We start from the raw sequence: 9,342 nt of genomic DNA, 5'->3' as shown, positions 1-9,342 counted from the left end.
CGGTAACTGCCATGAATTCTTTGTATATGAAGATTGTAGCATATTCTACATTACATGTCAGCAGTTACTAATAAATGTATTAAGCCCTTACATTTTTCAGTCTTTGCCTAGTTCTCAAATGCGCTTGACTATAGGAATGTAATTTTTATGCCTAGTCTCTGTTCCTTCACCCATGACATGTTGTGAAGCTGATAGTTTTGTCCAGCTTCCCTTCCATGTTAGGCATGTCCAGCGCACGCTGAGTAAGAATTAATGGTAGGTGTGTGTAATGCTGGGTTGTGAAAGCAACTCCTGTTCTTGATTACTTACCATGTCCCTGAACACCCTGGGCTGTGCATAAACTTCTTACAGAAAGAGGCTCAGCTCTGCTGCATAGACTTGTTGAAGGAACTTCCCTAGCTAACTTTTTGTTTCTCGAGCTGCGGCTGGATAAACACCCTGAATGCTGTCTTTGGCTTGGTTTTGGGGGTAGGGGTAGGTTGCACAACACCAGCTACTGCTGGGTTGTTCAGTAAGGCTACACCCAGCTTAGCAAGGAGAGTGAGTAACAAAATATTGAATTTGGTTGGCTTCTCATCTTAGAAAAATAAAGCTTTGTTTTGAAATCTCGTGAAAGCAGACATCTGAATACTTCCTTGACAAATGTGATAGAAAGAAGAGCTATCAGCTTTCTCTCGGTGCAGTGTCATTATCACTGCGCAGCTTTGCTTTCTCACTGCATAAGCAATGAAGTGTTTTATTAGCTGAGCTGTTTTGTTTCCAGATGTATGGGACGTTAAGCCCAAATGGTTCTTCATTTTGGCTCTTGTGAGCAATGAGGAGGAACGTTTTCTAGTGACCTTGGGGTTTCAGTCTTGTAAATTAGAATTTGCAATTTCTCAGCCAGGAGTCACCTTTGGCAAATGATGCTCTCATCATGCTGCCTTGCTTAGGAATAGCGGAAAAGGGTAGTTGAGTGGGGTTTGTCACTGCTCTGTGCTACACCTGTGGAAGCCCAGGGCTAGTTTTCACTTCAAATGTCTATCACCTAAGTACTCTTAAACTTTGTGCTTGAAGTTAGAGACGGCAAGGTTCCATGCATGTCTTTTGTAAGGTAACATTGTAAGGTTCTTCAAAAAGAACCAGCAATTTGTAGTTAGAGACAGAACTTGTGTTTTTCTTTTCTGGAGGGGTAAGAGCACTTCAGTATGTACAAACAGGCGGTATCTATTGGGCAAGCTGATGGTCTCAGTTTACAAGATAATAAAACAAGTGGGTAGGGTGTTTCCATGGGCAGGCCTGGACATTGCAGTTGCCCAGAAACTGTGGTAGCAGCTTTTTTTTTTTTTCTTTTTTTTTTTTTTTTAATTGAGTTTTAGCTGTAACTGGCAGAGAATTTAGTCAGTTACTTGGGGACCCAAGTCCACAGTGCACTCCTTAGTGGGAGAAAATACGCAGTCAAAGGGCAACTTTACAGAGGGAGAAGCAGAGGGTTTGCATTCCTTTATGCTCAGGAAGTCAGACACGATTTTGAGAGTTGAATTATTATAATGGATATATCACCAGGAAGGCATACTTGATGGAAGCATCTCAGCATTCCTTATGGAACAAAGCACAGGGTATTCCTCTCACTGCTGATGTTTAGAGCTCCTGTGAAATAATGGGATCACGATGGGTGCAAGGAGACTGCACTGGCTGTTACCTTCTGCTTGCTGAGGTCTTCCAGCAAGTCACCGCCTACAGCCAGGTAATTGCAAGTAATTACAGAATAGCACCCTGTGTGTGCGCATCTCCAGAGCGTTCACTTTTTAACTGGAGGCAATGTGGCTGTCATTATCTGTTGGAGATAATTATCTTGTAGGTACAACAAAACTCTGCCCTGGTTGCTGCAAATCACTGGTGAAAAGCAAAGAGGCAGGGAAGCAACTGGCAGCTCAAACACTCGTAGCTGTGAAAGAGCTGGGTTGTACCGATCAGGTGGTTTCTCACAAATGTCATTATTTTTCTTTGAGGTGATACTCTAATAAACAATAATTTTTTTGTGTGTCCACTCCCATAGTGTGATACCAAAACCGAAAATGAAGTTTTAAGGAGCAGAAGTGTCTAAAAAAGGAGGACTTCTCTAAGGACATTTGAGGACAAATGGATGTGATTTCTGAGCTTCTCTATGACCTAGTTGTTTTCAAATCAGGTCAGCATCACTGGCTGGCCCAAAATTTCTTTTGACAGAGAAGTACAGCAACTGGAAGATGATGACATTTGCTGTCATCTGGCTGAAGTGATGAGCTGTCCCTATGTGGGGTTTCTGCAGGTCTGGGATAAAGGTGTGTGAAACACGATGGTTTTATCTCTGCAGTTGTGTCATGGTGCTTGTCCAGGGGAGAAATGATGCTGGGCTTTCTGAGCAGCTCTTGGGGCTTGTTCTACACAAGGGATGGAAGCCAATGAGGTCCTAAAAGTTTGTAGCAGGATTACCACCATAACTAGGAGAAGGATGAATATTAAAACAAGTAGAACTATTAGAGCAGTCATGAATCATTTTGGTGTGTTTCCTCTACCTATCCCTGGAAATCCTACTCAATTTTTGGAAAGTCTGAGCATAGAAAAAATGCTGAAAATAGGATATTTCTTTTACAAGGACCAGCCTGTGAATCATTTTTGCACATAAACCCATGCGCTAACTGCTTCATAAGAAAACTTTAATTTCCTCAGCAGCTTTCTGCTAGTTGTAACATTTCATGGATGTGTACTGCAGAAATAGATGGGCAAAACCATAGTAAGCCTAATAGCATGCTGGTTTTTTTTTTTCACTGTATAACTGGAACAATACAATAGAGGTGATAGCGTTTTTTGTTTTTCAGGACTAAATTTCATCTATGTTCTACAGTGGTTTCAGAAAAACATCAGACCCTAGGTGCAAAATGGTAGCATTTTAACATTTTAAACATACCCAATAAAAGGCAGGAAAGGATTTCTAATATGCCTCATTTTTTCTCACAAAAATGTTAGTATGAACAGCCTCTGTAAAATACAGTTGTTTGGGAAGTCACAGTTGTGTGAGTAAGGTAGCAGCTTCAGTGTTTGGTTTATTACTAATGGGAGCTCGTTTTGCTGGTATAATGTTTATGGGCTATAAGCACTCAATAGATGCCAGATAATCTGCAAGGCTTTGGGTATACAAAGTTTGCTGGAAGACGTACAGCGTGCAGTCAAGTCAAATATTTAACTTGTTGCACGTAGTTCCCTGTGTTGCTACCTTAAGAGACATTTTAAAATATTCTGCATTTGGGACTAGAAGAACAACTGGGATTTAGAAGAGAAGCATTTGGGCAGTTTTGTAAAACACCCTGCCATTGTACAGTGCAACAGTTTGACAATAGCTTGAGGGAGGTGGTCGGTACCAGGGTTTGGAGGTCATCTGTTCTTCCAAGCAGCTATTTCAGGTTCTCTTCCAAAATTTCTTTGTTGGTGGGTGGTAAGACTTTTAATCCCCTCATCTTGAGTGTGTAGGAGAGGAACCGTAGCATCCCTTGACTCCTGGTTGTACTTACCTTCTCAGGACAAGAGTATTCCCCCAGCAGGTACTGCTCCATCAGCTACCTCTCATCTGCTAAATTTTGAAAGCAGTGAAGTACGACCTGCCCTTGAGAAGCCAAGCGCACCATCATCTCATTAAGGCTTAAGTGAAGACTTAGCCTGCAGTTTGGGGAAAAAAAAAAGGTTCATTACATCTGTCTGAGTCAATGCCTCTCTTGTCCCATTTGCTGTGGGCACGTTCAGTTGTCTAATGGCTACCTGCAATGCAGAGAAATACTCCCCTTACATCTGCTACATGTCTTTGATATGTTTAAAAGCAAAGAAAATAGCTTTTGTATGTGTGAGAAGGGGAAAATTCAAAAGGTCACTTTAATACATGGTTGAAAGAGGGGCTCATGTTAAGTTTTCAAATTCACGAGGTGTTCATGCCAGCGAACGTAAATCCTCTGCTGAAGCCAGGCACTGCTGAAAAGAAAAAGAAAGAAAGAAGGAAAGAAAGAAAAAGCAGAGCAGCTTTCCTTGTCTTGCTGTTCATGTCTCTTCTGTCAGCTGAAGAAAGGGAGGGCTGCTATGCCCCCAGCCCTTTACTGCCATGCCTTCAGTGCAAAGCCTGGCCATGGGGAGAGCTGGCATGATGTGTGCTGGAGGACTGGAGACTTGGAACCAGGTGGTCATGGGGAGCCAGGAACATATGGATGGATGAGACAACCAGGGTCCTTGCGAGGGTGCATGGAAAAAATGGGGGTTTTTATTGGTGACAGATCTGTGTGAAGAAGTTCCCATGCGCTCCCAGCTGCTCTTTCTGCTCCCACACAGGAGATTTTTTTCACTCCCATGATTGTACTGAATGCCAAAGCAATTGCTTGTGGGGCTAAGATATAAATTCAGAAGCAGATTAATAAATTGCTGGGTTTTATACTTCTGTTTTCTGTTTGCTTGGGCAACCTGAGCAGCTCCATTTTTTTTTTTACTTACACAGTTGTTCTGCTAGTGCCAGAGGAATGTATATGTGACTTGGCATTTTTTTGGTAAAACTTGGGAAAAATAATAGCTGTTTAATCCTACAGTTTCTCAGGGGATAGGATTGTTGCAAATCAGAAAGTTATTAAACACTGCCAAGCAAAACACCTGCAATGAAAAAAATGATGTGTAGGCTGAAAATGGTAGTTACCTAACAGCACTGGTACCAGCATAGCAATGTCGAAAGAGATAACCTTTGGATTTATTTTAAATCTTACTACTTTTCTGTATATCTGCACAGTGGTGAATTCTGCACAGCATCTGCTTAGTTGGCAAATCTGCCCCAACATCTTTTCTTTAATGTCTCCAAGTTCAAAAGAGCTAGCCATACTATGGGAAAGAGCTATAATTTCACCCTTTTTGGCCTATAATGGTAAAAATTTAGTGTGTTTTGACCTAAAGGTGTGTTCTGCCCAGCCCAGTGAGGGTACCTGGCTCAGGCTGAGCACCCTTATTCCCAGAGTCCTCCTTCTGAACTCAGGCAGGGAGGGAATGAGGCAGGCTTAGGGTAGGACCAGTTGTCTCATCAGTGGGATGTGCTGTGGTCACAGGGTCTGGCAAACACCCCAAGCTTTGGTGCATTTTAAAATGTGTGTGTCCTTTTGGTTGTTGGAAGTGTTGAATGTTACCCGTGCCGGTTGCTGCAGTTGTGAATTAGCTGAAATCAATAACACGGGGATGTTGCTGTCAGCTTTAGCCTTCAACAACTCTTATACTGAGAGATCGCTTCAGTTTATTGCATCTGCGTGAGACTAACAAGGGATTGCAATTGCTGAGTGATGTGGCTGTGAAAGGACCTCTCTTTTTTTTCTAGCCTTCATGCAGCCAGGAACTTGTTCTTAGTACAGGTGTATAGAGACCATTTTTAATAATTATATTTTGCATGCATAACTGTTCTCTTAGGAGCTAATTTTTTCACCTGCATTATGAGTGTCATTATGACCTGATGCACGGCAGAGCTCATTTAATTGGCAGAGCTATTGCTTTGCTGCTTTCTTTTGGAAGAGAATTGTGTTTTGCAAGTGTCTTAAGCTTGGAGTGAACTTCCAAAACTCTGACGCTGTGTCCCATTGGTGTAGGTTAATTTATGTATGTATGTATTTATGTATTTATTTATTCCTTTTAAGTCAGTATATGAACATAAAAGGTTATTTTGTTTGATACAGCACCTTGTATTAAAACACTGGGAATGAGGACACTGGAGGGAGGGGATTTTCCTAGTCACTGAATCCAAGTGTATTTGCTGCAAAAGACCTGTAATCTGGTATTTTAAGGATTTTATTCTGTGGACGGTTGTCTCACAGATGAACCTTGAAATTCATTGCCTTGCTAAGGATTACAATAAGTTCTTTCTTAAAGCTGTGGCTTTGTAACTGGGTTGCAGAGCACTTTGTGAAAGTTGCTTCATTTTCTTAAAAAGCAGTGTAGGCTTGTGGATAGAGATTCACAGCCAAATAACCCTCAAAAAGTGACTTTTCTCTGTAGCTCAGTCTAACCTTTCTAGTAAGGAAAAATTAACCCTCTTTTAGTGAGAAATTATGTGGGACTCTTGTACACTTGTTTCATTTTATATATTGAGCAGATTTGTGTATTTTTTTCTCCCTTGATATTATATTCAAGAATTTAGTGGTGACCTGAAACTGATCCTACTTAAGCCAGCAGGGGAGATGTCTTAACTTCACCAGTAATCAAGTGAAGTGAGTACTAGAAAGCCCTATGCCCAGCTTCACTCTCGGAGGCAGTTAGTATGACTGGCATTCAGCTATTCAATGTGTCTAGCAATTGTCTGCTGTCGGTGTTGGGGGTATCCCACCCAGCCGTGCTGCCCAAGAAGTACTGGGGTTTCCTGCACACCCCACATCATTTCTGCCCCTGCCCTGAAGGTATTATGAATGCCTGGGATGCTGCAAGTGTGGCTAGGTGGGCAGCTGGATAGAGCTCTGCCTCCTCAACTGTGCTGAAAGAGTGTTTGTCCAAACGAGGACCAGATCCCCTTGGAAGCACGGTCACTGCCTGCCTGCATGTTCCTACCTCCTGGTAAACACCAAGAGAATCAAGGCAGTTTGTTTCACTCTCTGAAAGAAGGAAAAGTCTGTTTTGCATTTAATTAAAGCCAGAGCTTTTCTTGGGATGGTTTTTATGGAGTAGCTGACCTGATGTAAATACATATCTGTATTTTTATATATATATCTATATCCTCCACGATGCTTCACAGTGCACATCCCCTCCCTAAGCATAAGCTGGGAGGCATAAATACGGCGGGAAGGCCCATGGCGACAGTGAGGTGATTGCGCACAGGGAAGTCAAAGCCTATGTTTATCGAGTCAGTAGTCATGTAATACACAGTTTGTGTCAATTTATTCACCTGGAAGTTTTGGCTTGCAATCACAGTTTAAAACTTGCATAGTATACCGTCGCCTCAGTGGTAGGAAATACCCAGGGCATAGTCAGTCAAGCCGGAGAAGAGAGCGAGCACCTTATTTGTTTGGATCAGCCAAGGCAAAGGGTTTGTAAGCTCTGGGCGTGAAAGCCTGTCACCTCCTAGAAATGCCTTCTGCCACCTGGCCCAGCTCCACGCTGCAAGAGTAACTGCACACACCGGAGACCTCCCCAGCTCCTGCGGGCACGAATAAAGAAAATGGCTTCTAGTGCAACCCTTGAAAAAAGCAATGGCAAGAGATGGGGTCAGTGCTGAACTCTGACAGGCGAAGTCAGGTGCTGAGCGCACAGGCAGGGAAATGCACTTCTGCCTCTTCCCAAGGGCTGAGCAGATGTAGTGACCCCCCGACAGATCGTGCTCCTCAGCCCCTCAGTGCTCTGGGGAGCCAGGAGGGGAATTTGTGGACTGCTATGCTAGAATAAAGACCTTGAAAGAAGTTTTGATGCTCCTGAAAAGAACCAATTTTCAGTGGAGAAGCACCTGAGATGACTCTGCACCAAGAAGTGGCAGAGGGTGGGAATGTGGCATCAGATATGCGTCTCACTCGCTGGCAATTGGTCTTCAGGCTGCAGGAAAGAAGGGGTTGGTTTCCTTCCTCCCCTCCTGCCTATCTCTTAGTCCTCCAGTCAGTCAGAGCAGGAGCGTTACTGTGGCACCAAGGCACTGCTGCCACCTCCCTGGGCAGAGACGCCAGCTTGGTCCCTCCGGGGCAACAAAGAGGCATTTAGTCCTCACCGCTCTGGGGAAGACGAGGCATGGGGAAGGGACGTGATGCTCAGGCTCAGCCCAAGCAACGTGAACAGCAAAGTGTTGTTGGCACAACAGTCTCAATTTGCTGCATTTTCACTTAACATGATACTTAATTGCCAATTAACACAGACTTCTAATCAGTAAATACTTTTCCTCCCCCTTTCCCAGGTTCAACTTGAGCCACACACCTGTCCTTCCCTCCTCCTTAGTCTCCACTTCCTACAGCAAAAATGCTGTAGGATGCCCTCAGCACATCCCCATTCCTTCAGGGAGAAGTTAGCAGTACAGGTGGTTGAGGTTGCACGCTGCCATCACTGCTCCAGCATGGGTCCTCCACCAGCTGCAGACCCCCCCATTGCACAGCTCCTCACGTGGCACCTCATCTCACAGCTCCTCCTCTTCCTTAACTGTGTCCAAGCAGTGGTCTGTGGGCTTCTCTCACCAGCTGGTGTTTTGGCACATGATGCCCCCAGCAACATGAACCCTGCAATTTCTGTCCACCACAGCACTTGTGCACATACTAAATGGGTGCTCGTGCATGAGCTGATGTGGCACACATGAGAAATGGCTGCTCATGTGTGAGCTGATTGAGCACTCAGGCATGAATTAATTGGATGCTCGTGTAAGCTATCTCGATGCTCATGCGTAAATAAATTGTGTGCTTGTGCATGAAGTAATTGGATGCGTAAGTATAAATTAATTGGGCACTCATGCGTGAGCTAGTTGGGCACTAATGCATGAACATTGGGCATTCACATGTGAAATAACTGGATGCTCATGCATAATTTCATGGGGTGTCCATACATAAAAGTATTGGGTGCTCATGCGTGAACTGATTAGGCGCATGCATGCCATTAATCCTGCAATTTCTGCCCAGCAGAGGAGGTCACACTCACACGCTGGTTAGGCAGATAACAGCTTTCTGCTTACCTCCAGCTGGGCACATGTGAGCATCTGTTCACACATCTCCCTCTGCCTCCAGCCCTAGCCGGCCAGCAAGCACAGAGCAGTATTTTCTGCAGGAACTGGCCTAGAACAAATCCAAACTCAAACAAACCTCCAGGAATTTCAGCGAAGCCTCCGAGGCGAACAGCTCTGAGACAGAGGACCGCGTCGGGGGACCGCTGCTGGATCGGCAAAACCGCGCAGGGAAGGGAGGACAAAAAGGGGGGGGGCGCCGAGCGAGAGGGCTACCGCAGCCACGCCCCGGCCCCTGAGCAGGAAGGAGGGAGCTCCTGACGAGGGCCCGGCTCTGACTCAGCGTGGGCGGGGACGAGAGTGACGGCGGCAATTCCCTTCCCGTACAAGAGCATCTCCCAGGGAGCGCGAGCGACCAGGGCGTGGCGCGGCAGTTCGCGCAGGCGGGGCGTGTAGGGGATGCGAAGGCACCCTACCAGCTCAAGAGGTACTGTGAGAAGTGAGTTCATTCGGTAGTCCCCATCCTTCCAGAAGAAACTCAACTATGGTCTTCACTCGTCAGAAAGCGATGCCCTCTGTGCTCGCCAGAGTGGATGTGGCTACCCAAACGGAGCTGCCGGGAAAACATGCAGCCACCCAGATCTCGGGCTGCAGGGAGTGCCTGGGCCTCTTGCTGTTCATGCATGGCAGCTGTGCAG

The sequence above is a fragment of the Mycteria americana genome, chromosome 4, assembly GCF_035582795.1.
Source record: "Mycteria americana isolate JAX WOST 10 ecotype Jacksonville Zoo and Gardens chromosome 4, USCA_MyAme_1.0, whole genome shotgun sequence".
Classification (NCBI taxonomy): Eukaryota; Metazoa; Chordata; class Aves; order Ciconiiformes; family Ciconiidae; genus Mycteria; species Mycteria americana.
This window is presented reverse-complemented; position numbering follows the sequence as displayed.